The 26,421-nt window shown below is 40.7% G+C and overlaps 2 pseudogenes; both read right to left on the bottom strand.

The window, feature by feature from the left end:
- Window positions 1-8,216: 8,216 nt before the first annotated feature.
- Window positions 8,217-11,114, bottom strand: LOC133090682 (zinc finger protein 709-like; annotated as a pseudogene).
- A 13,198-nt stretch (window positions 11,115-24,312) lies between these two features.
- LOC133090681 (ETS domain-containing protein Elk-4-like) lies at window positions 24,313-25,793 on the bottom strand (annotated as a pseudogene).
- Between the last annotated feature and the right edge of the window lie 628 nt (window positions 25,794-26,421).

Genomic DNA, 26,421 nt, shown 5'->3' with positions numbered 1-26,421 from the left:
GGAACCCCTTACCCTGTCTTCTTACAAGTTCTTACAAATTGACAAATCTTTAGCTAGATAGATCTAGAGAGAAAGAGGGTATATTCACATTCATAGAATCACAAATAATGAGGGATATGACTATGGACATTACAGAAGTAAAAAGGATTATAAAGGAATTCAATGAACAACTGTATGCCAAAATATAAGATAACTTAGAAGAAATGCATAAATTCCTCAGGAGAAACAAGCAACTGAGACTAACTCAAGACAAAAAGCAAAATCAGAACAGAACTATAAAGTGAAGTGGTTGAGTTGGTAAACAAAAAACACCCATAAAATAAATCTAGGCTCTACCTTTGTGTAAATGGCTTCTACACTAAGTTCTCCAAAAATTTTAAAGATTTGTTACTGCATTAGACTGGAGACTCCCCTCCTGGGCCCCTAGCTGAACCAACACCCCCCTGCCCCTGAACCCTCACTGGGTCAGGGAGTTCTTTCCCGCTTAGGTTTGAGCTGCCAATAAGGAAACTGAGTTTGGTGCAAGCAAGACCGGCTTTTATTCAATGTCCAGAGAAAGAGAAGTGGAGCTAATGCTCTAAAGACACCTTCTCTCTGACTACAAGCGAGGACAAGCTTTTTATAGAAGTGGGTGATGACTTCCCTGGCAGCCCAGTGGTTAAGACTTCACCTTCCAAGGTAGGGGATGTGGGTTCAGTCCCTGGTCCAGGAGCTGAGATCCCACATGCCTCACAGCCAAAAAACCAAAACAAAACAGAAGCAATACTGTAACAAATTCAATAAAGACTTTAAAAAATGGTCCACATCAAAAAAAAAAAAAAAAAAGGAAATGGGTGAAGGTGCTTATATGAGGCAGGAGTCTTTTGTCTTCCTGATTCATGGAAATGGGTGGAGATTTCCCAGAATGCAATTCACGCCTCTATTCTGACGGACTGTGGTGCAGGGGGAGGGTGATATTATTATTACAATGATATGGTAAAGAGCTGTAAAGTGACATTTGTCCCAATTTTGAAGTTCAGTCAGATTATCCTGGATTCTTATCGTTAAGGTTTCCTGGGTCTGAGTCCCTACTAACGACTCCATGACCAACGCAGATCACAGGGCGACAGATGATATGTGACAGTCCTCAGAGCAAGTGAACCATACACAGCGTGCGACCTCTGCCAGGCCTTGGGAGAAAAAAAGGACATTCACGTGGGTGCGGAGCAACGCCCCACCCACCTACCTCAGGAGCCTCCAGGTTGGACAGATCGCAATACCCCACCCCCTCGTCCTGAGTGACAACCTGCGAGAGGAAGCCTGACTCAGCAAAACCACGCTGTAGGCGCTGGGATTGAACCTGCACTCGCCTGGCACAATGTGGGGAAGAAGAGGGGCTACGGGTGCAGAGCTGCGGGGAGAGGCTCCGGGGCGGAAATTCCTGTGCGAAGCAACAGGACAGGACGCCCGGGGTCCGGGCTGCGGGGGCTAACCCCCTTCCCCCAGCCAGAGGGGACTGAGGTCCGAGCGGTACCTCAAACCCATGAGTATCCGCTGATTCCAACGGTGACCGCGAAGAGGCCAGTTCAAAAGATGTCCGGTTCCGACCAGCCCCTCTCCGCGTCTCGGCACCCCAGGGCACCACACTCACCATTTCGAGATTTCCTGAGTCAGAGTCCCTCCTAACGACTCCAACGACTAGTGCATATACGTGAGGGTCTCCAGGGACTGGGAAGCTTACACAGCTTGCTACCTTACGTGCGGTGGGAGAAAGGACTTCTAAGCTGGTCTGGAGGGTCGCCCCACCCACCTGCCTGAGTGGCCTCCTGGTTGGACAGATTCCAATACTGAATTAAGGATATGCAGATTACGACCTGCTGAATAAGGCTGCACACCCCATTACTGACCTTAAAAATAAAATGGTCATTTATTTTACCAGTAAAAATGGGTTTATGGGGTAATAGCAAAGGACTGCAGCTCCTGAGTTGCAAGCAAGCTACAACAGAAGCCATAGTCAAGACCAACAAACAAAGCAGAGGAACATTATTTCATTGAGAAAAAGAAGGAAGTTGGGAAGGGTTATTTTAATGGAAACTCCATTGGAGAAAAACAAGAGTTCAGGGTGATGACAGTTTCTCACTGGGTGAGTAGTTGAAGGGGTCGATTTATTGTAGGAGATATAATGTACATTCTTTTTCTATGTGGCCTATAATGGGTCATTCTTTTGTGATGCAGATTCTATTGCTGGGGTGTGTAATTAAACTGACAATTCCTCCTGTAACTAACGTGGAGAGGATCTGGGTTAGAGCTCCCCTGATTAACAGATTGAAGAATAAAAACCACATGATCATCTCAATAGATGTAGGAAAAGATTTTGAAAACATTCAACATCCATCTATGATAAAAACTTTTCAAAATGGGTGTGCACAGGGAACGTACATCAACATAATAGAACCATACATGACAAACTCACAGCTAATATACTCAATGGTGAAAAGCTGAAAGCATATCCTCTAAGACCAGGAAAAATACAAGAATGCCCACTCTCATCACGTTTATTCAAAATAGCATTGGGAGTTGTAGCCACAGCAATCAGACACAAAAAAGAAATAAAAAGAATCCAAACAGAAAAGGGAGAAGTAAAAATGTTGCTGCTTTCAGATGACATGATACTATACATACCAAATCTAAAGATGCCACCTAAACACTACCAGAGCTCAACAATGAATTCAGTAAAGTTGCAGTATATAAAATTAATATACAGAAATCTGTTGCATTTCTATACAGTAAAAACAAACTATGAGAAAGAGAAATGTAGGAAACAATCCAATTTACCATCCCATGAAAAAGAATAAAATACCTAGGAATAAGCCTATGTTGTAGGTAAAAAGACCTGTACTTGGAAAACTGTAAGACACTGATGAAAGAAACTGAAGACAACACAAACAGATGTTAAGATATACTGTGTTCATGGACTGGAAGAATTAATACTGTTAAAATGACCATAACACACAAGGCAATCTATAGATTCAATGCAATTCCTTTCAAAATATCAATGACATTTATCACAGAACAGGAACAAATAATTCTAAAATTTGTTTGGAAACCCTGAATAGCCAAAACAATCTTGAGAAAGAAGAACAGAGCTAGAGGAATCATGCTCCATGACTTCAGACCAAACTACAAATGTACTGTAATCAAACATTATAGCACTGGCACCAAAACATCCACAAAGATCAATGGAAGAGAATAAGAGTCCAGAAAAAAATCCACCCACTTATGGTCAGTTAATCTACAAAAAGGAACAAGAATATACTATGGAGAAAGGAAACTCGCTTCAATAAGTGGTGCTGGGAAAACTGGACAGCTACATGTAAAACAATGAAATTAGAACATTCTCTAACACCATATACAAAAATAAACTCAAACTGGATTAAAGATCTAAATATAGTGCTTCCCTGGTGGTTCAGTTGTTAAGAATCTGCCTGCCAATGCAGGGGACATGGGTTTGAGCCCTGGTCCGGGAAGATCCCACATGCTGCGGAGCAACTAAGCCCGTGCACCACAACTACTGAGCCTGAGTTCTAGAGCCCGCGAGCCACAACTACTGAAGCCTGCACGCCTAGAGCCCATGCTCCACAACAAGAGAAGCCACTGCAATGAGAAGCCTGCACACCGCAATGAAGAGTAGCCTCTGCTCGCCGCAGGTAGAGAAAGCCCCTGCGCAGCAATAAAGACCCAACTCAGCCAAACATAAATTAAAAAAAAAATCTAAATATAAGACAAGGGACTTCCCTGGTGGCACAGTGGTTAAGAATCTGCCCGCCAATGCAGGGGACATGGGATCAAGCCCTAGTCCGGAAAGATCCCACATGCCACGGAGCAACTAAGCCCATGCACCACAACTACTGAGCCCACGTGCCACAGCTACTGAAGCCTGCATGCCTAGAGCCCATGCTCCACAAGAGAAGCCACCGCAATGAAAAGCCTGCGCACTGCAACGAAGAGTAGCCCCCGCTTACCACAACTAGAGAAAGCTGGCACGCAGCAACGAAGACCCAAAAACAGCCAAAAATAAAATAAATTAATTAACTAATTTAAAAAATAAATAAATATAAGACCAGAAATCTTCTAGAGGAAAAGACAGGCAGAACACACTTGCACCTATATCATAGCAATATTTTTTTGGATATGTCTTTGAAAGCAAAGGAAATAAAAGCAAAAATAAACAAATTGAACCAAATTAAACTTAAAAGCTGTTACACAGCAAAGGAAACCATGGACAAAACACAAAGAACACCTGCTGAATGGGAGAAAATATTTCCAAATCATGTGACTGATAAGGGGTTAATAATGTCCAAAAAAAGTAAAAAGTTCACACGACTGGACAATCGATTTAAAACTAGACAGAAGACCCAAATAGACATTTTTCCAAAGAGGGCATTCAGATGGACAACAGGCACATGAGAAGTTGCTCAATGTCATTAATCATCAGAGAAATGCAAATTAAAACCACAATTAGATGTCACCTCACACCTGTCAGGATGGTTTTCACCAAAAAGAAAACAAATAACAAGTGTTGGTGAAGAAGTGGAGAAAAGTGAACCCTCCTACACTGTTGGTGGAAATGTAAAGTGTTGCAGGCACTCTGAAAAACAGTATGGAGAGTTCTCAGAAAACTAAGAATAGAACTGCCATGTGACCCAGCAATTCCACTCCTGGGTATGTATATCCAGAAAAAACTGGAAACACTAATTCAAAAACATACATGCACCCCAATGTTCACAGCAGCATTATTTACAACTGCCAAGATATGGAAGCAACCTAAGTGTCCATTAACAGGAGAATGGACAAAGAAGATGGGGTATATATATGCAATGAAATACTACTCAGCCATAAAAAAGAATATATTTTGTGATTTGAAACAACATAGATGGACTTAGAGGGTATTAAGCTAAGTGAAATAAGTCACACAGAGAAAGACAAATACTGTATGATATCACTTATATGTGGAATCTAAAAAATAAAAAAACACAAGAGGATATAACAAAAAAGACAAAGACTCATAGATACAGAAAACAAACTAGTGCATACTTGTAGGGACAGGGTAAGGGGGAGAGGCAAGACAGGGGTAGGGAATTAAGAGGTACAAACTGGGGCTTCCCTGGTGGTGCAGTGGTTGAGAGTCTGCCTGCCAATGCAGGGGACACGGGTTCGAGCCCTGGTCTGGGAGGATCCCACATGCCGCGGAGCAACTGGGCCCGTGAGCCACAACTACTGAGCCTGCGCGTCTGGAGCCTGTGCTCTGCAACAAGAGAGGCCACGACAGTGAGAGACCCGCGCACTGCGATGAAGAGTCGCCCCCGCTCGCCGCAACTAGAGAGAGCCCTCGCACAGAAACGAAGACCCAACGCAGCCAAAAATAAATAAATAAATAAATAAATTTATTAAAAAAAAAAAGAGGTACAAACTATTATGTATAAAATAAATAAGCGACAAGCATATATTGTCCAACATAGGGAATATATTCAGTATTTTATGACTATAAAATTGTGAATCACTATGTTGTACACCTGTAACTTACATAATACTATATATCAACTATACTTCAGTAAAATAAACTTCAAGTGAATAAATAAAAATAATGTCAAACACCACCCAGTTCTACAAAAAGTAAGCCATTAGTTGATATAGTTGCTGACTTCCAACACACTATGAAAGGAATTCAGGGATGAGATCAGGAATGAGGCACCCTGTGCTCTGGGAAAAGTGGAAAAACAGGACTTTAGATAGTTAGACATTGTCAGTAAAAACTTTATGAACCCCAATTTTGCATTTTCCTATACTTAGAAAAGCACTAAAATCATCAATGAAGATATCTCTTCCTCATGACTAAAAGTAATCTTCTATTACAAAAATGTGTGCTTGAGTGCACATACCCCTTCTCTAAATGACTGGTATACGGAACTTCAAACTTACTGTTTGGAGCAGTTCCTCAAAGCTACCTGAGAGGCTCTCTCCTGGGCTACAGTCCTCAGTAAGTCCATAAATAAAACAAAGTCACAGATCTCACATCATGTGTTTTTCTTTCAGTTAACACATGTAATCTCCAATCTCTCATGGATCTAAGAAGAGATATTGCTCTTCTGGTTGTTCAGTTTTTTTCCAATTGTGAGGATGAGAATAATCACTCAGAGCTCTTTACATACTGGAAGAGAAACCATCCATTCGTTTTTGTTGCTATTTTTCCTTTCTAAGACTATACCACTTTCGATGATTGATTCTACTGCTAGTGCCCATGGAGTTGGTTTCAGAGTTTTTCTTTTGTGACCAATGTGCTTAAATACATCATACTGGGATTTCTACTTTTGAATTTCTTATCCTCATCTTCTAAAAATTTCCTATGTTGAATACCTGTCCAATACCCAAAAGGCATTTTCCGTGGGTTATCGTCCATTTCATCACTGCCCTTTGAAGACAGGATTAACACCCAACCTAAAATAAATATGATCAGATGTCAAGACTGTTGTTGACACATGCATTAAGTTAATAGAAGTAGTATTATTCCACAAAAATACTTTTGAAGGAGAGTAGGGCAAGGTTAAGTGGGTTAAGCTGGCTTGTCAAAAGTTAATGTGTTGCCCCTTTAAGGTGTATAGGGGTAGAGCCTACAGGTTTTAAAGGTTTGACCCTCTTACACACTGGCACAGAAAAAGGAACATGAGTAAACCTTCCTAACTTGTTTATCCATTGTGGGCCAGGAAGGGTGACTAGGTATGTAAAGCCAATTAAAAGTCAAGTATCAAACTCCCATGTAATTCTTTTTGGCTGCACCATTGGGAATATCATGGTGAATCAGGAAAACATACTCACTAGCACTGTGAACAGCATCAAGTGTTTCCCACACAAATTAGACATTATAAAGGTGTAATCTAGAGAACAGTGGAATCAGAAAATACTCCCAATCGTAAAACTCTGAAATACTTTCTTGGTGGAGACACGAAGGCTTCCAGAAAAAATTCAGACTCTCATGGATCTTCATGTGGGACATCAAAGGAAAATCACTTCTATGAAAATGAAAATCAAAAAGTTGATGGCGGTTTGGGGGATGCTCTTGACTACAAGGGCACTGAATCTGGAAAATAAGCTGGAAGATGGTGTCCTTGAAGCTTCTATGTATCTGTCTCTCTCCCAGTGTCGTGGCTCCAAAATCGGAAGAATGCCTTCCCTGCATCTGCTTTAAAATCGCACACAGACGAGCTGTTGGTAAATTCTAACATGGAACCACAAAGAAGATCAGTCCTGGAAAATCTAGGCCCTAACATTACTCACAGGCAAGGTATCTCCATCTCTAGATTTTTTTTGTCCTATCGCAAGTCTCTCTTCTTAATTGAAATTCTATTCAACAAATACCAGTCAGACGGAAAGACAAAAAGCAAACAGGAAAATCATAATTTACATAAAAGTGTAGTCTTTGACAACCTTGCCATGCATTAAAATTTATTCCAAGTGTTTAATAGAATGGAAAACTGAAAAAAGCTCCTGTATCCACAAGCCCCCCAAAAGGACATTTCTCAGTAAAAAAGGTACAATATATATAATATATTAGGGACATCCAGGAACTGCCACCCAAGGTCACTAGGAAAATCCCAACAAATACCAAGCTGCTATTTTCAATGGTCATTTAACAGAGAACGAATAAAATATAAAATTTTAAGCCTAACTGCATATTACAAATACACTTTAACTCACACATGGATCCAACAGACTTCAAAATGGAAACAAAAAATCATTATTTGATTAAACGAAAAATCACTACCTTTATAACTTATGTACTACTGTTTAAAGATAACTTCCAGAATTAACTCACATTAATATTTATTTCTCAAATTAGCAGAAATCCACTGTCCAAGAATACACTTTAAGAAAGATCCCTAGTAAACACAACATATTTATGAACTTTTAAAACAACTTTTTCATACTGAATGTTTTCTGGAACATTAGGCTTGGATTACTTTCCATCAAGTTATCTAATGTTACTTACGTTTATATTTCTTCTCCATGGGAGTTTTCACATCTAAGGATGGGCCAATTGAAGTCTTTCTGAGGCTGTTTACAAACAAGATGTTTTATCTAGTGAATCCTTTCATCCTTTCCCAAAGTCCAGAGATCAGAGAAGCCTTTCCCACATTCTTCATGTTATATGGTCTCTATGCAGTGTGCAGTCTCATGTGTCTTCAAATACTTGAGAGACAAATGAAGGATCTCCCATATTCCTGACATTGATAGGGTTTCTATCCAGTGTGAATTTTTTTTTAAAGACTTATTATTTTATTTATTTATTTATTTTATTTATTTTTGGCTGCATGGGATCTTTGTTGAGGCATGCAGGATCTTTCATTGTGGCACGCAGGCTTCTCTCTAGTTGTGGCATGTGGGTTTTTCTCTTCTCTTGTTGTGGCACGCAGGCTCCAGGGTGCGTGGGCTATGTAGTTGTGGCACACGGGTTCCAGAGCACATGGGCTGTGTAGTTTGTGGCACGCAGGCTCTCTAGTTTGAGGCACATGAGCTCAGTAGTTGTGGCACGCAGGCTTAATTGCCCTGAGGCATGTGAGATCTTAGTTCCCTGACCAGGGATCGAACCTGTGTCCCCTGCATTATAAGGCAATTCTTTACTACTGGACCACCAGGGAAGCCCCCAGTGTGAATTCTTTTATGTACTTGAACCTAAGGGGAAGTGAAGGTTTTCCCACATATTTTACATTCATAGGGTTTTTCTCCAGTATGGGTTCTTTCATGCATTTGGAAACCTTTTTGAGAACTAAAACTTTTACCACATTTTTTACATTGATATAGTTTCTCTCCAGTGTGAGTCCTTTCATGTATTTTAAGAGAATTGGGATTAATGAATACTTTCTCACATTCTTTACATTTACAAATTCCATCTCTAGTGTGTGTTATCATGTGTTTTTGAAAGGTTTTATGCCATGTGAAGGCTTTCCCACATTCCTTACACTCATAGGGTTTTTCTCCAATGTGGATTCTTTCATGATTTTGAAGAGAACTGGGAGTACACAATACTTTAGAACATATTTTACATTCATAGGGTTTCTCTCCTCTAAGAATTCTTTCATGTATTTGAATAGTTTCAGGACATTTAAAGGCTTTTCCACCTTCTTTACATTGATAGGGTTTCTCTCCACTGTGGCTCCTTTCGTGTATTCGAAGAGAAGTGGGATAAATGAATGCTTTCTCACATTTCTTACATTTATAAAGTCCATCTCCAGTGAGTGTTACCATGTGTTGTCGAAAGCCTGTTTCCCACATGAGGGCTTTCCCACATTCCTTACATTCATAGGGTTTTTTTTCCCCAGTGTGATTATTTTCATGTATTTGGAAATGTTTTTGAGAACTGAATCTTTTACCACATTGCTTGCATTATAGGGTTTCTCTCCCATATGACTCCTTTCACGTATTTGAAGAGAACTGGGATAAATGAATGCTTTCCCACATTCTTTACATTCATAGGGTTTTTCTCCAGTGTGACTTCTTTCATGTATTTGCAAACCTATTTGAGAACCACATCTCTTACCACATTGTTTGCATTTATAGGGTTTCTCTCCTGTGTGACTTCTTTTGTGTGTTTGGAAGGTTTTTTGATATAGAAAGGTTTTTCCACGCTGTTTACATTCATAGGGTTTCTCTCCAGTGTGAGTCCTTTCATGTTTTCGAAGAGAACTGGGATAAATGAATGCTTTCCCACATTTTTTACATTTATATGGCTTTTCACCATATTTTTGATACTCTCGTGTTTTGTGTTCAATGTGACATCTCATGTGTCTATTAAGGGATGAATGATCCATGAAGACTGTTCCACATGCACTGCATTCACATGGTTTTAATCCAGTAGTTTTCTTTTCCAGATTGAGAGTTTGAATAAGGTTGAAGGTTTCTCCACAGGAACTACTGTCTTTACTTTTAGAGAATCTCTCTACCATAAAATTTCTGTAAATAATGAGAACATTATTAATGATTTCTTTATTAATCATTTTACATTTATTGTATTTACCATGAATTATAAGAATAGTATTGTTTTCTATTTTGTGTGAACTGTTAGAAATGGAATATACTGAATGCTCTGGAATGTGACTTCACCCTTTCTATTAAAAAGTGATAGTCAGGGACTTCCTTGGTGGCGCAATGGTTAAGAATCCACCTGCCAGTGTGGGGGACTCGGGTTTGAGCCCTGGTCCAGGAAGATCCCACATGCCGCAGGGCAACTAAGCCCGTGCGCCACTGAGGCGTGCTCTAGAGCCCACGAGCTACAACTACTGAGCCTGTGCTCTAGAGCCCATGAGCCACAACTACTGAAGCCTGTGCACCTAGAGCCCGTGCTCTGCAGCAAGAGAAGCCACCACAGTGAGAAGCCAGAGCACCTCAACAAAGAATAGCCCCCGCTCCCCGCAACTAGAGAAAGCCCATGCACCAACAAAGACCCAACACAGCCAAGAAAAAGAAAAAAAAAGTTATAGTCAAATATAGGGTTTATTAATACTGACTGCAAGTGAACTACTTTTCAAACACTGAACATTTATATCCCATTTAAAAAAGTATTTTTGGTAGAAATTTTCTAAGATTAACTAAATTTGAAGATGGGGCTATTTGTTTTGTTTGCTTCTTTTAAAATTTTCATAATATCCCATGATTCTCTCATATGAGACAGTGCTTGCTATTATGACTGTGACTTACCTTAATTTTCTCCCCTGATTTTTGTACTGATCTTCAATGTCATGATCTTTTTGTTTTGTTCCTGAAATGAAGACCCAGAAAAATGATCCCAAAGTATCAGAAATTATATAAAAATTATTATATTCTAGGTCCATGATGAGCTATGACCATGCCTAGTTTCTTTACCAATGTCTTCCAATCCACATTCCAGATTTTGGAACAATATTGATGGGTGAGAAACACTTGTTTTCCAGTTGACAAAGTGAGGGAATTTCCTCATTCTTACCTACTGAGGCCAGGTTCCTCAAGGTTTCCTGCATCACATCTCTGTAGAGTTTCCTCTGTGAAGGATCCAGTAAAGCCCACTCCTCCAGAATGAAGTTCACAGCCACATCCTCAATGGCCATTGAGCCCTAAAAGACCCGAAATATGTGCACAGTAAGATGCATGAGACTGACAGAGTTAGACATCTATACTCCATTTACAGGAAGGATAGTTATGATTCTGTTATTTCCAAAGAGTTATTCTATGACTTTATCATGAGAAACTTACTCTCCATACTTCCTCAGTAATTTAACAGCATCATGAAGAAATGAAAATTATTTGCACATTATTTCTGTGATCACATAATAGTTTATACCTCTTTAATGGCAAAGCCCAGAGAGTGTTAGGAAATGACGGAAATTTTATACAAGTGAAACAAATATCATTTTAAGAACATCAATTTCTTGTGAAAAAATCCTTTCAGAGACTTCCCTGGTGGTCCAGTGGCTAAGACTCCATGCTCCCAATGCAGGGGGCCTGAGTTCGATCCTTGGTCAGGGAACTAGATCCCACATGCTGCACCTAAAGATCCTGCATGCTGCAACTAAAAGATCCCACTGCCTCAACTAAAGATTCCACGTGCCACAACTAAGACCTGGCACAGCCAAAATAAATAAATATTTTTTAAAAAAATCCTTTCCCTCATTAGGGCAGACCTTTCCCATTTTTGAGCACCTGAACTTCATGATGTAGTGAGCTCCCTGTCCTTGGAGTTATTATAACAGAGACTGATGGAGACAGAATTGATGCATCAGATGGGGGTGTGTAGTTGCTAGATGATTTCGGCAATCCCTTTGAGCCTGGAGGCCTGTAACTGATATGGGACAGGTGGGACTGTTTGCATGATATAGGCCTTAACAGCATCTTCTCCCCTTGCTCTCCAAATGCACCACTGAAGGTAAATCAAAAGGCAACTGATTTAAATCCCTTCTCTGGTAGACGGCACTTGATCCTCATATTGATGCAAAGCCACCATAAAGCATTCTCAGCACACATCAGTTGAGGAGATTAGGTCATCAGAGGTCAGAATTTGTATTTGCATCCTTGCAAATACTTGCTCATAAATTTCATGCCTGATGCTTCTGATGGAGGAAGACTTGATGCTTGAAGGTAGGGGAAAAAACCTATTCCGCACTGCCTGGTGTCCAAGTCAGGAGCCCACGCAGGACCTTGGGTCAACTCAAATGTCTGCAGATTTGTCATCCCAGAGCAGCTGGAAGAGGGGGTGAGGCCCACAGCTAGCCCTTGATGGGATGAGAGTCCCTGCGCCTCATGGTGTGGGTGATACTATTGTTCCTCTAAAGTACCACAGTACGGAAGAATCTGTATTCCTTGGAGTACTTGTCCGCTTAAAAAGAAAATAATGTTTTGCAAAGTAAAGAACCGAGTGATTCACTGATAAAGAAAAAAAAATCCTTTCATCTTCCTCCTTAAGATCCACAATTTACAGCACTCCATGAAGCAGAGGATCAAAGTCTGCATGAGGTTTCAATGACTGAAAACACAGTGAAGAACTGGAAGCTTTTTTCTAGTCATATCACCTAATGTCAGAGTCCAGGTGACCTGTAGAAATCAAACTTTTAACAAAGGTCAGGACCTCCCTCGTGGTCCAGTGGTTAAGACTCCGTGCTTCCAATGCAAGGGACAGGGGTTCAACCCCTGGTCGGGGAACAAAAATCCCACATGCCATGCGGCATAGCCAAGAAAATAATAAAATAAAATAAAATGCTAAAAAGAGCTGTTAAAAACAAAACAAAAAACAAAGCCCAGCTGACCACATTGTCCCAAAGGCTTCCAGGCCTTTAAAGAAATCAGATGCAGCTGCCTGAGTATATAAATATTCTTCTGGGGAACCATTGCCTTCTACTTGTGTAATAATTATCAAAGACTCTGTTTTTCCTTTCTCTATATATAATTTGATATAGCTAGAAAATTTGAAACTTAGAGCTCACTCATGAGGAAGAAGCAACAGTATGTTAGACCACAAAATCCCTATAGTCATGTGTCTCAGGGATGCTTCCAGGCAAATTTTAGAACACACAGTACAATAACATGCCAGAAGAACTCTTTCTCATCAAACCCTAACAGTACACCCTGGGCCTTACTGCCCTCAAGGAACAGGTTAATAAAAGCTACAGTTTACAAGGGAGTTCACCAAAGTCCATAATGGTTTGATGGTGAATTTTCCCATGATTATAAAATATGTAAAGGTTTCATCAGTGGTTTCCTCCAAAACAACAGAAAGTCTCCATTCTGCAATTTCAGAAACAAGTGTTTCCCAAGCAGCTACTCTAGCTGCTGCCAGGCCAAAATCTAGTCTGGGATTCATGAATTTAGAAGCTGTGACATTCAATCTCACAAGAAGAGAATGAAAAAACCTGAAATAAACAAGTCTTCCCAGAGCCATGAGAACATTGACTTCAAGAGGCAAACCAATGTCTCCAAAATTGGGAAAGAAAAAGAAAAAAAAGACGTTTTTAAAATATGCCCCAAATTACCTGTTCTTAAATCTGTACTCAATAAAATTTGTTTCAGCAGAATCTAACGCAAAGACAAAAAAGAAGAGAAATGATACAACTCAATATCTATGAACCATAGCATGACCCTCTTTAACATAAGATTAAAATACGTATGATTGGACTTCCCTGGTAGCGCAGTGGTTAAGAATCAACCTGCCAATGCAGGGGACATGGGTTCCATCCCTGGTCTGGGAAGATCCCACATGCCATGGAGCAACTAAGCCCCCATGCTCCACAACTACTGAGCCTGCGCTCTAGAGCCTGTGTGCCACAACTACTGAAGCCTGTGCACCTAGAGCCCTGCTCCGCAACAAGAGAAGCCACCGCAATGAGAAGCCTGTGCACCACAACGACGAGTAGGCCCCGCTCGCCGCAACTAGAGAAAGCCCGTGTGCAGCAATGAAGACCCAATGCAGCCAAAAAAAAAGTAAAATAAATAGAAGATATAAGTAACAATCACTGAGTTTTTCCCAAAATTAATGATAGACAACAAATGTAGGTCCATGAAGCTCAGTGAACACTAAATGTGAAACCACCTAAAATGGAGACCAAAGGATATCATATTCAAGCTAGAGAAAAAAGCCAAAGGCATAGAGAATATATTGGAAGAAGCCAGAGGGTAAGACATACTTTAGGTATAGAGAAAAAAAGATTAGAAACAAATTGGACTTCTTTTCAGGAAAAAAACCCAAAAAAACAAAAAAAACAAAACCCAGAGTAGATTGAAATATCTAAAGTTTTAAAATTAAAAAACCACTCTCCTCGAATTGTTATGAAGAGCAATTATTTTTTAAAATTAAGAAGAAATGAGGATATTCTGAGACAAAAATTGAGGGAATTTGTCATTAGTATGCCTACTTTGAAAAGAAACATTTAAAAATTCATCAGAAAGAAATGGAAATGATGAAGGGGGAATCAAAAAGGAATAAATAAAGGCAAACATCTTTTTTTTTTTTAATTATTAACTACTGTATTGAAAGCAAAAAACAGAATGGTTGCAAGTGTATCGACTGTTTACCATGTGACCTCCTGGCTGACTGGGTTGGTGCCCAGGCTCATGGATTGTATTGCATATCATTAGCCAGGGAAAATATCAAAATTCAAAGTACGGTTTCTGCTGAATGTATATTGCTCTTGCACCATCATTAAGTAGAAATATCGTTGAGTCGAACCACAGTAAATCAGGGACCACCTGTAGTTTACTTGTGGTTTAAGAATCCCACAAGGAATTCCGTAATTTGTTGCTCGCATGAATGCAAGTTCATTTGAACATGCAGTATCACAGCATTGTCTACAGACTGTTGTTCCCTTAGAACATGTACATAGTTTTTTGTTTGTTTGTTTGTTTTGTTTTTTAGCCACGCCAGGCAGCATATGGGATCTTAGTTCCCCCACCAGGGATCAAACCCGCGCCCCCTGCGGTGGAAGCGTGGAGTCTTAACCACCGGACTGCCAGGGAAGTCCCATAGTTTTTCAAACAATTGCTGTTTTTAAGGAAAGTATGATCAACGAAGTACCTTTTGTTATTAATTTTGCAATCTACCACATCTTTCTTCTTCAAACATCTTTTATATTTCTTATAAAACAGATGACACTTTGTGTAAAATAATATTAGCAACAATGACACTGGTAATGATAACCTTGTGAATAAATGAAATAAATGACAGCCATGTCAAAAGGGACAGAGGAGGGGAGTTGAGAATAGTGTGGTATGATGTACCTGCACAACCATTGAAGAGGTATAGTGTTAAGTTGCAGAAGACATGGGTTAGTTCTAAATGTATACTGAAAACTCAAGGGCAATGACTAAAAAAGGTTTTTTAAAAGGTATAGGTTAAGAGAGGAAAAAAGGAAGAATCAGGTAAAATGCTCAATTAAATCCAGAGAAGGTAGAAAATAGAGAGAAAACAAACAAAAGAATAAGGGCAACAGTTAGAAGCAGTAAAAGGTGTGGTAGATATTAATCCAACTATATTAATCACCACTTCGATCATCAATGGTCTGCATACAAATGAAAGGGAAATACAGTAATAGCAGATTTTAAAATTGCAATTATATGTTTTCTCCAAAAGCTGGTTTTAAATATAAACATGCATGTCAATGAAAAGTAAAGGGATGGAGAAAAATGCACCATGCCAAAACTAATCAAAAGAAAGCTGGCATTGGTATATGAATTTCAGACAAGGCAGATTTCAGACCAAGGAAAACACAGAAATAAAAAGGGACTTTACAGAATAACAAAAAGGTCCATTCTCCAAGAAGGCATAATAATCCTTCATCTGTACATACATGGCAATAAAGGGGCAAAATACATAAGGCAAGACCTGAAAGAATGCCAGGAGAAATACATGAATCCATTATTATAGTAATACATCAACACCCCCTTATCAAAAGCTGTAAATTCCAGCAGGCCAAAAATCAGCAAAGACAGAGTTGAATTGAAAAGCACTGTGAAACAAATCAATTTAATTGTAATCTATGGAATACAACAAGAGCAGAATACACATTCTTCTCAAGTTCACATAGAACATTCAACAAGACAGAACACTTTCTCAGACATAAAACATACCTTAACAAATTGGAAAGAACAAAAATCATACAAACGATGCTCTTAGATCTCAAAAGCATTACTCTAGCAATCAATAACAGCAAGAGAGTTGGAAAACGCCCTACTATGTAGAGATTCCACAACACATGTCTAAATAATACATAGAATTAAAGAAGAAGACTCGAGAAATTAAATTTATTTTGAGCTAAATTGTGAGATGTAGCAAAAGCAGTGCCTACCGTGAAATTTATGCCATCAACCAAATACACTGGTAAAAAAATAGATGGGTAAACAATAATGCAAGCATCTACCTTAGGAAAAAATAATAAGAAGAGGATATAACCACAAAGTAAGCAGAACAAAATTATAAAAATCAGAAACAAAATTAATGTAATTGTGGAGAATTGAAGGAGAAAAAAAATTTTAAGCTAGTTCTATGAGTTGTTTTTTTTTTTTTTTTGGCTGCGTTGGGTCTTCATTGCTGCACATGGGCTTTCTCTAGTTGCAGCGAGTGGAGGCTACTCTTCGTTGTGGTGCATGGGCTTCTCACTGTGGTGGCTTCTCTTGTTGCAGAGCACCGGCTCTAGGTGCGCGGGCTTCAGTAGTTGTGGCGCACGGGCTTAGTTGCTCTGCGGCACGTGGGATCTTCCCAGACCAGGGCTTGAACCTGTGTCCCCTGCATTGGCAGGCGGATTTGTAACCACTGTGCCACCAGGGAAGCCCTGAGAAGATTATTAACATTGATTAACATCTAGTCAAGATTACTAGGAGAAAAGACAGAAATTACTAATATCAGAAAGGAACAGTGGGGGATATGAAAATAAAAAAGGATTTGATATAATCCAACACCCGTTTATGATCACAAACAAGTACAGAGGGAACTTCTACTTCCTGAGAAAGAACACATTCATGAATCCTGTAGGTAAAATCAAACATTTGTTCTCTAGGACATAGTTATCTCTGTGAAACATCTGAAAGATTCTCCAACAACAGATAACCCTTGGAGTTAAGAAGACATATCCCAAGATTGAAAGATAATTAATTGTTTTCCTATAGACCAACACTGAACCTGGACAATGAAGGAAAGGCAATTCAAATGAAAAGAAAATCTTTTAAACAAATAGTGCTGGAAATTACGGATATTCATATACAAACACACACACACACAAGAATGTAGACACAGGACTTACACATTTCACCATAAGAACCTCAAAACATGTCACAGATCTAAGCGTAAAATGCAAAAGTAATAAACTCCTGGAAAATATCATAGAAGGATATATAGGTCCTCTTGGGTTGGGTGATGAATTTTCAAATATAACAACAAACACAAGGTTTGTAAAAGAAAAAAAGTATAATTTCACTTCATTAAAATGAAAAACATCTCTCCTGAGAAAGACAGTGTTAAGAGAATGAAAAGACAAGTCACAGAACAGCAGAAAATCCTTGCAAAACACCTACGTGATAAATGACTGGTATTCAAAATATCTAAAGAACTATTAAAACTCAACAGTAAGAAGAGGGACTTCCAGGAAGATCCACTGGTTAAGACTCCACACTTCCACTGCTGGGAGCACTGGTTAGATCCCTGGTCGGGGAACGAAGATCCCACATGCTGTGAGGCCAAAAAAACTCCCCCAAAACAAAAAACAAAAACAGTAAGAAGACAAACAACTCAATTAAAAATGGGGAAAAGATCTAAACAAACAGCTCTCCAAAAAAAATAAAATAAAATACAGAAAGGAAATAAGAAATATGAAAACATGCTCAACCTCAAATATCTATGGGAAATTGCAGATAAAACAACAAGATATCACTACACACTTATTTAATGCATAAAATACAAAACACTCAGAACACCAAATATTAGTGAAGATGTGAAGATAATCCGCATTCACTGCTGGGGGGAATGGAATTTTGTACCCCTACAATGAAAGACAGGAGCTTTCTTTCAAAACAAAATATACTCTTACTATGTATAGTAAGATCCAGCAATCACACTTCTCGTTATTTGTCCAAATGAGTTAGACTCTTATGTTCACACAAAACCCACACACTAATACCTGTAGGGGCTTTATTCATAACAGGCATGAGTTAGAGGTAAGCAAGATATCTTTCAAGAGTCAAATAAATAATCAGTGGTATATCCTTAGGATGAAATACTGTTCACTGATGAAAAGAAATGAGGTATCAAGCTGTGAAAACACATAGAGGAAGCGTAAAAGTATATTGCTAAGTGAAAGAAGCCAATCTGACAAAGCTATATACTGTTTGATTCCAAGTATATGACGTTCTGGAAAAGACAAAATCACGAGACAGTAAAATGATCTTTGCTTCTGAAGGATTTAGGGATTAGAGGTAGAGATGAATCAATAAGTGTGGCAGAGAGGAAGTTTAGAGAAGTAAAACTACACTATATGTGCAGAAATGAATACATGTTATTAAACATTTGCCAAATCCACACATCATGTAACACAAAAACTCCATGCTAATGTAATCTTTGCCCCTTAATGCATCAGTATGGGTTCAGCAATTGTAACAAATGGACCAGTCATACAAGATTTAAAACTCAAAACTGCTCCAAAAGAGATGAAGTTTATTTAAAAAAAAAAAGAGGACTGACTCATTACAACTCATCCTGATGACTGCCTGATGTTTGGTTAGATGTAGGGACCACTGTGTTTGGTTCTCCATCAAGGATGTCCCAATTAAGGGATGAAGGGCACCAGTTCTCCACTGAGCTCCATTATGTACCAGGGTGTATTGTCATTCTTAGTCTATGCAATCCCCAGATCTGTGCATTCAGTTAATCCCAAGAAACTATCCAGGCAACCAAGGTGTTGGAGAAGGGTGGCTTCTCCAGCACCACAGCATCTTTCAAAGGACTGAAGAAAGAAATGTCATCTCTCCAATGGAAGGCATAATCCAGCTGAGGTTTGGCTACATCATATCACAAATAGTTGTCAGTAGCCAAGCTGAAATGCTGGGGTGCTCTTTCCAGTACCAAAGCCATAACAGGCATCTCAGTGGCAGCCTCTAGTTTTAAGAGATCCCAGTACCAGGGGGATAATTGCAGCTTTACTGGCATATTAATGTAGGACCTAGGGCAGTGCCTTGCATCAGAAGCCTATGGCCAACTTAAATCCCTCCTCAGAGAACCTCCAATCACTGCCCAGAGGGTTAGAGGCCCCCTCTATGACCCTGATAGTTTTACACAACTTAAGAAACCCGAGTTTAAATTGGGTTTGAACTAACCCCTTTGCTGTGCCAAACTGAAACAGCGGGTGTTGTCCAGCATAACCCAGAGGGTAAGGATCCTTGTTGCAATAGATGAAGGGGCAAGTGCCTCAGAGTTACTTAAAAGTTTTGGTGAGCCTACTTTTTTTTTTTTTTCCCAGCTTACCCCCCCTCCTCCCCCGCCCTTGGTGAGCCTTCTGGAAGCTCACCACCTACTGGCTGCCTTTCCCTGTCTCTTCTCTTTCACTTTCTCTGAAGTAGCTGCTCTTTTTATAGTAGTGACTATCTTTTGGGCTCATCTTAGTCACAGAGTATATCATTCTCCTAGCCCCCAACCCTCCCACACCCAACAATGTCTGGGCAAACCCAGCCTCATTCACACCTTTAATCTAAACACAGATAGGTTCCAGCTCAGACATCAACCCAGGACCACGGGAAGGAGGGCCCCATTCTCATACTCCTGCTCCCAAAGTACAAGGAACTAACAGAAACTGCCAACTTGGAGTCCTCCTTATATACAACCCAGGCTTGGTGGGGTCAGCAATGCAACACAGGGCAGAACAGGGCACAGGAAAAGCTCCCCAGCAAACAGCAGCTCACAGAGCAGGAGCCTTCAGGCTTTCTAATCAACCTGTTCAGGTAAGAAGCACTAGGTAATGGTGAGGCTTAACTTTCAGTACTCAAACATCAAATAGGTGGATCCCAAATAATCGTTACGAGAATAAAAACTGTAAGAAAAACAGGCATTCGCACTGGATTGTTTGTATATTAAGAAACACTAAGAGGATGATGAAGGCTTAATCAAAACTGGTTATGTGAGGGTAAATGGAGTTCAGAGCAGAGGAGTGCAGCTACAACTGTGGGCAGGGAGTCTTCTTAAGTTAATTTCTTCCCTCAGGAATTTAATTTTAAATATTCTACATAGAAAACCACTGCAAGATTTGATCCTTTAAACAGTTATGGATATAAAACTGCAAACCAAAAAAATAAAAACTCCCTTCCTAACTAAAAGGACAAGGGACATTATTGCTTTTCTCTCCCTCCTTTATAGTAAACATTGGAAATATTTTCAGAAATAAGGAGCATATTACACTACATTTGAGGTTTGCAATTTAACCTTTAAATGTACTAGGGGGCTTCCCTGGTGGCGCATTGGTTGAGAATCTGCAGTGGACACGGGTTCGAGCCCTGGTCTGGGAAGATCCCACATGCCGCGGAGCAGCTAGGCCCGTGAGCCACAATTACTGAGCCTGCGCGTCTGGAGCCTATGCTCCGCAACAAGAGAGGCTGCGATAGTGAGAGGCCCGCGCACCGCGATGAAGAGTGGCCCCCACTTGCCACAACTGGAGAAAGCCCTCGCACAGAAACGAAGACCCAACACAGTCAAAAATAAATAAATAAATAAAAATAAATGTACTAGGAATTTGAAAGATTTACATAAACTTGGAGGTGATTTCCTATCAATTAAAATAGAATTAAATTGTATTTTTTCCCCACATCCATTAAAATAGAAATTCATTTCCTTTAGGAAGAGTAGAGGCCTTTTAATTGTCAAAATTATCTAGGCAACAGGCACTTACAAACGTTGACCTAAAAATGGAAAAGCACCTGAGACTTAAGTACACCCATCTCATGTCTTGAGGTCCTCTTGTCTAAATGAAACAAAAATTCTACTTGACTGCACATTTTTCTTGCCTTAGATGGTATCTGTCAATCAACATAAATTTTAAAAGCCCAAGTGTTAATGGAAATTAGAATCAAAGGGCTGTAATCCTCAATGGATAAAGGAATCCAAGAAAAGAAACACAAGTATTAGAATCAAAACAGGTAAGCAGCCTGTGTTCCCTACAGTTTGGAAGAAAAGCCCACATTCAGAAAGTTGACTATCTTTCCAGACTTGAGGGTCTAGATACGTCCCATTGAGATAAAAGTCCTGTAGAGGGTCAGTCCCTCAATGAGGGCAGGGATACCTGAGCACCCACAAAAATAAACTCTGGGAGCTCCACAAACCCTCCCCAGTCCTGTGGGCAGGGAAGCTCTCCCTACCCCAGGCTTCCATGATCACAAGTCAGGAAACTCCAAGCCTGATTCAGGGTAAGGTTCTGATCCAAATGGACTCCCATATTCATAAACCCTTTGTCCACTGGACAGAACACTTATCCTCACAGACTTCTCAATGGGCACAAATTACACTCTGAGTGCACCTATATCATGGGGCAATGCTCAAATACAACATTTAAAATGCCTAGGCTAAAGGAAATCACAAGTACCACCCTGAAAGGGCATCATCCCCACACCCTGGTGCACTTGCACCCCCAGATTTCAGGGCTCTGCAGCTTCTCACAGTATAAGAACCACCATTGGTGGGTGTGAGCAGGTAGGACTGGGCAGGGGGAGGATGTCCAGGAAGATCCACTTCCCTGTGCAGGCTCAAAGGGGGCCTTAGTTTGAGGATACAAACTTCAGGCTCTGCTCTCCACTACAGGCACTCTCGACCACCACTGATATTTTATGTGAGATACCCAGAAAAGCAAATATATACAATCAGAAAATAGATGAGTGATTTCCTAGGCCTCGGGATGAGAAGGGAGAGTTACTGCTAATGGACATGAGGTTCATTTTGGGAGTGATGGAAATGTCTTAAAATTAGTGTGGTGATAGTAGAACAAGTCTTTAAATACGGTAAGCACCAATGATCATTTAAATACACAAACCCTGTTTGGACAATTCAGCAAAATCACTCAAACCCAGTGTGTATGTGGAAATGAGAGAAGAAAATTCTCAGCCACTTTTACTAGTTCACCCAGAAAACCCCAAGTATCTATTCCGTTCAGGAAAAAAAAAAGTCAATTAATTCCAAGGCAAGTTTAATTAGTACATAAGTAATCACACTTGAATACTTTTTGTCTCCAAGTCTAAATCCTGGCATTTCATTTGAAATCAACCAAAAGTAAAGGAGAGTCCAAAAGAACTTACCATACTCACTAGGGAATGAAAAAAAGCGAAATAAAAATTCTTTTTTAAAATAAATTTATTTATTATTTTATTTTATTTATTTATTTATTTTGGCTGCGTTGGGTCTTCCTTGCTGCACGCGGGTTTTCTCTAGTTGCCGCAAGCGGGGTCTACTCTTCGTTGCAGTGCGCAGGCTTCTTATTGCTGTGGCTTCTCTTGTTGTGGAGCCCGGGCTCTAGGTGCACAGGCTTCAGTAGTTGTGGCACGCGGGCTCAGTAGTTGTGGCTTGTGGGCTCTAGAGCACAGGCTCAGTAGTTGTGGTGCACGGGCTTAGTTGCTCCCTGGCATGTGGGATTTTCCTGGACCAGGGCTTGAACCCATGTCCCCTGCATTGGCAGATGGATTCTTAACCACTGTGCCACCAGGGAAGCCTGTGAAATAAAAATTCTTAACAACTGGAATGTAACACTGGATTTTTTTTTTTTTCCCCTGAAATTTACCCTTCTTGCCTCTTTGGAAATATTTTATACGGTCTTTCAAGCTCTATTAATTAAATACATTTTACACTATTGAAAAAAGAAATTTAAATAAGAGTAAATCTTTTGAAGGGGACTAACCCAGAGATGGGCAGTGGTCACAGGTTAGCTCGTCCAGAAGAGTTTCAAAAAAAAAAAAAAACCTCCACAAAAGGACTTCCCATAGGATGTCTCTTCCAAGAAAAAAAAAATTGGGAGGAGAAGGGATTTCATACACCTACTTCCAAGTGGTTATTCTCGGCTTTCCGCTCGTGTAAAACATCCACAGACCGCCCCCCTCCCCAATGCAATCCACGACTCTGCGCAAACAGGATAAACAATTAAAATACTGGGTGTGTTTAAAATACACCACGGGAGACGAATAGTTGATAGATGATGTGAATCGGAGAGGGGAAACTGACTTTGGGAAGGCGGGGAGCGCTCTGGAAATTTCATGAGTTCTTGCCAGCCCTACTAAGAGCTATTCTGCGGGTCAGTTCCGTGCCTGGCCACACAGCCTTACACCAAGCCCTTGATCCCTGGAGGACATAAGACCCTCTTCTTCCAGGCAGGACTGGCCTGGGCCATCCTCTTATCACAGGCAATCCCAGGCCAGGGAAAAGTTCTGTCTAGGCGCAATTGGAGGAAAAAAGGACGTCCACGCCTGTGCGGAGCATCGCCCCACCCACCTGCCTCAGCAGCCTCCCGCTTGGACAGATTCCCAATACCCCGCCCCCTCGTACCTGAGTGAAAACCTGCGAGAGGAAGCCTGACTCAGCAGAATCACTTAGCGCCGCTGGGATTGAATCTGTCCCCGCCTGGCACTTAAGGTTTGTAACAGAACTTTTCCCTGGCCTGGGATTGCCTGGCATGGAACTGTGCTTCTTGTTAAGAAAGGCAGACACTTAGATGTGAACTCACCGTTTGTAATAAAGTGGCTGGCTCCAGTTTCATCTTTGGTCCTTGACAGCGCTGAGCCTTCCACCCATCCCTCCCCATCCCCACTCATTAGGTACTTAAGCTAAAGAATCCCAGAGCACTTGGCTCTGGTAGGACGTCTGAATCACTCAGCCCTAGCTGGGTGCCAGAACAAATCTCAGTCAAACCACAAGCTGTGAGGTGTGTGCATTAACTTTTCAGCTATACATTTTACACTGGAAGGAAATTTATTTTAGATCAGTGTTCCCCGTGTGCCTAGAAAACCTTGAAATGTCAGCATTCAAGGCAATTGTATTCCTATTTCCACTGATAGAAGAAAAACAATAAGTTGTACTGAAAATTGGAAAATACCTTAAAAGTCTTCCTGCCTCCCCTCAGGTTTATTGAAGTATAACTAATAAAACTGCATTTAAAGATTAAAACATGATGATCTGATACACTTATACTGTATTGTATAATTGAAATTTATGAAGAGAGTGGATCTTTTTTTTTAAGGCAACCCTAAAAAAAGCATTTTAATGGGGAATGGCAGAAATCACAATAGACTATTATCATCATTGTGGAAGTATCAATCGCACACTTTAAATATATTCATGTTCAATGTCTCTCTGTTTATTCCTTGTTTCTCCCATTCTTCAAGTGCATAGGTTGTTTTCTGTAGATCTGTGGAAAATGGGCCAGGGGTGGAAGGTCCATACAGGTTAGACAGAGTGAAGAACCCATGACTGTTCAGCACAGAAGGAAACTGGAAAAGTGTGTTAGTACCTTGCAGTCTGGCTGGACTTAGGGGAGCAACAGGGCTGAGAGTACTCCAAAAGTGGATACTGGAGACCAAGGGACACAGAGTCAAGAAGGGTGTCTGTGAAAATAGTGCTAGCGTAATAATCAGTGGGCTTGGATCGCTGCCTGTGATCATGATGGTCGGTGCTAGCTCTAACCCTTTGGGTTTCTTGGACCTTGATGAATTATTTGTGTTGTTGTTTTCTGGCAAAGCTGAATCCTGGTCTTTAGGCTCCATGTCTGCGTCCATGTCTGGGTTGGAACTCAGTGGGAGTGAAGGTGTTCTAGGAGGTTCCTGAAAAGGGCAAATGGACGAAATAGGAGGTGTGGTGGTAAAAGCGGCAGTTGCACTGGATGCAGAAGTTGATGCTTCTAGCGAAGGCGGTTTGGGGGAAGACAAAGTCTCCAGCGCTTGGGTAGTTTCTTTGGAAGATGGAGAAATACTTGAGTCAGTTGAACTGGTGGCAGCAAGAAGTTCAACTGGTGGCTTTTTGGAAGATGTTACAAATTTGGTAACAGATGGTGTTGGCTCCTGAGGGGATTTTTTTCTCTGCCAATTTCTCAGCTGGATTCTCAACCTTTATAGATTTGAAAAGCTTCCTATTGGAGGAGTTCAAAGATCTGAGGGTAAATGAAGAATATAAGCCAGAGTATCTGTAGTCACTGCAGCTAGGGGTCTTGGCACCAGGCTGCGGTGGCTTCTTTTTCCCTCCATTCTCCTCATCTATGGATCTCTCGCTGCTGACTTCACTGATGCGTAAAGCTTCAGCCTCCCTCAAGCCTGCCCACTGGCATAGGAACCGTATTCAGAAACTGGGTGCGAGACAAACTTGTACACTAACTTCTGACCCCTCACGTTTTCAATGATATTCTTCATATAATAGTATCTGAGAGATCGGCTGTGTTTGTCATAATTCACGTTAGGCTTGTTCTTTTGAATCCCTCAGAGACGAGCCACCTCTTCTGCCTGCAAATGCTTCAACTCCCCGTCATTAGAGGTCCAGCAGATCATGTGATCTTTCTGAGGCTCCTGGAGCTGAAGGAGGAACTGCCACAGGGTGATGGCACTGTCCAGAGCAATGAACGAGGCCACGTGCGGGGCTGCCTCAGGGTCTCTGCCTCAAACATTATGCCTCTCTCCACCGGCCACCTCCTCACGCTGGAAACTCGAGGCCAGCACCGCAGCCACTTTGACCCTGTGGCGGAGCCGGAGAAGGCGGCGGCAGCCAAGCCATTAGTTGCCACAGCCGGGCCTGCCACTCGCTCCATGCCTGCTAAGAGAGTGGATCTTAAGCATACCGACCACACAAACAAAAATAAAGGTAATTGGGACTTCCCTGGTGGTCCAGTGGTAAAACTCCGCACTCCCAAAGCAGGGGCCCGGCTTCCATCCCTGGTCAGGGAACTAGATACCACATGCCGCAACTAAGAGTTTGCGTGCCGGAACTAAAAGAGCCCACATACTGCAAGGAAGATGGAAGATCCCACATGCTGCAACTAAGACCCAGCACAGCGAAATAAATAAATTAAAAAAAAAAAAAGATAAGTAAGTGAAGTGATGGATATTAATTAACCTGGAAATTCTTATACTCCCAGGAGACTGCATTGCAAAACTTTTCCATTGCAAAACACTTCATGCATTGATTTATTTGAACAACTTTATTGAAATGTATGGCACATACTGTGGAAGGCACCCATTAAGTATACATTTTCATGCTTTTAGTATATTTGTAGATACATGCATTCATCACCATAGTCAATTTTTGAAGATTTTCTCACTTCAAAAAGAAACTCTTCTACTCTTTAGCTGTCACTGCTAATCTTCCCATCTTCCTCCTCCAATCCCCGGCCTTAGAAAACCACTAATCTGCTTTCTTTTTCTCCATCCTGGTCTTTC

Source organism: Eubalaena glacialis, chromosome 4 (genome assembly GCF_028564815.1).
Source record: "Eubalaena glacialis isolate mEubGla1 chromosome 4, mEubGla1.1.hap2.+ XY, whole genome shotgun sequence".
In the NCBI taxonomy this organism is placed as follows: domain Eukaryota; kingdom Metazoa; phylum Chordata; class Mammalia; order Artiodactyla; family Balaenidae; genus Eubalaena; species Eubalaena glacialis.
The sequence above is the reverse complement of the archived record's forward strand: the minus strand, read 5'-3'. Positions and strand labels throughout refer to the sequence as shown.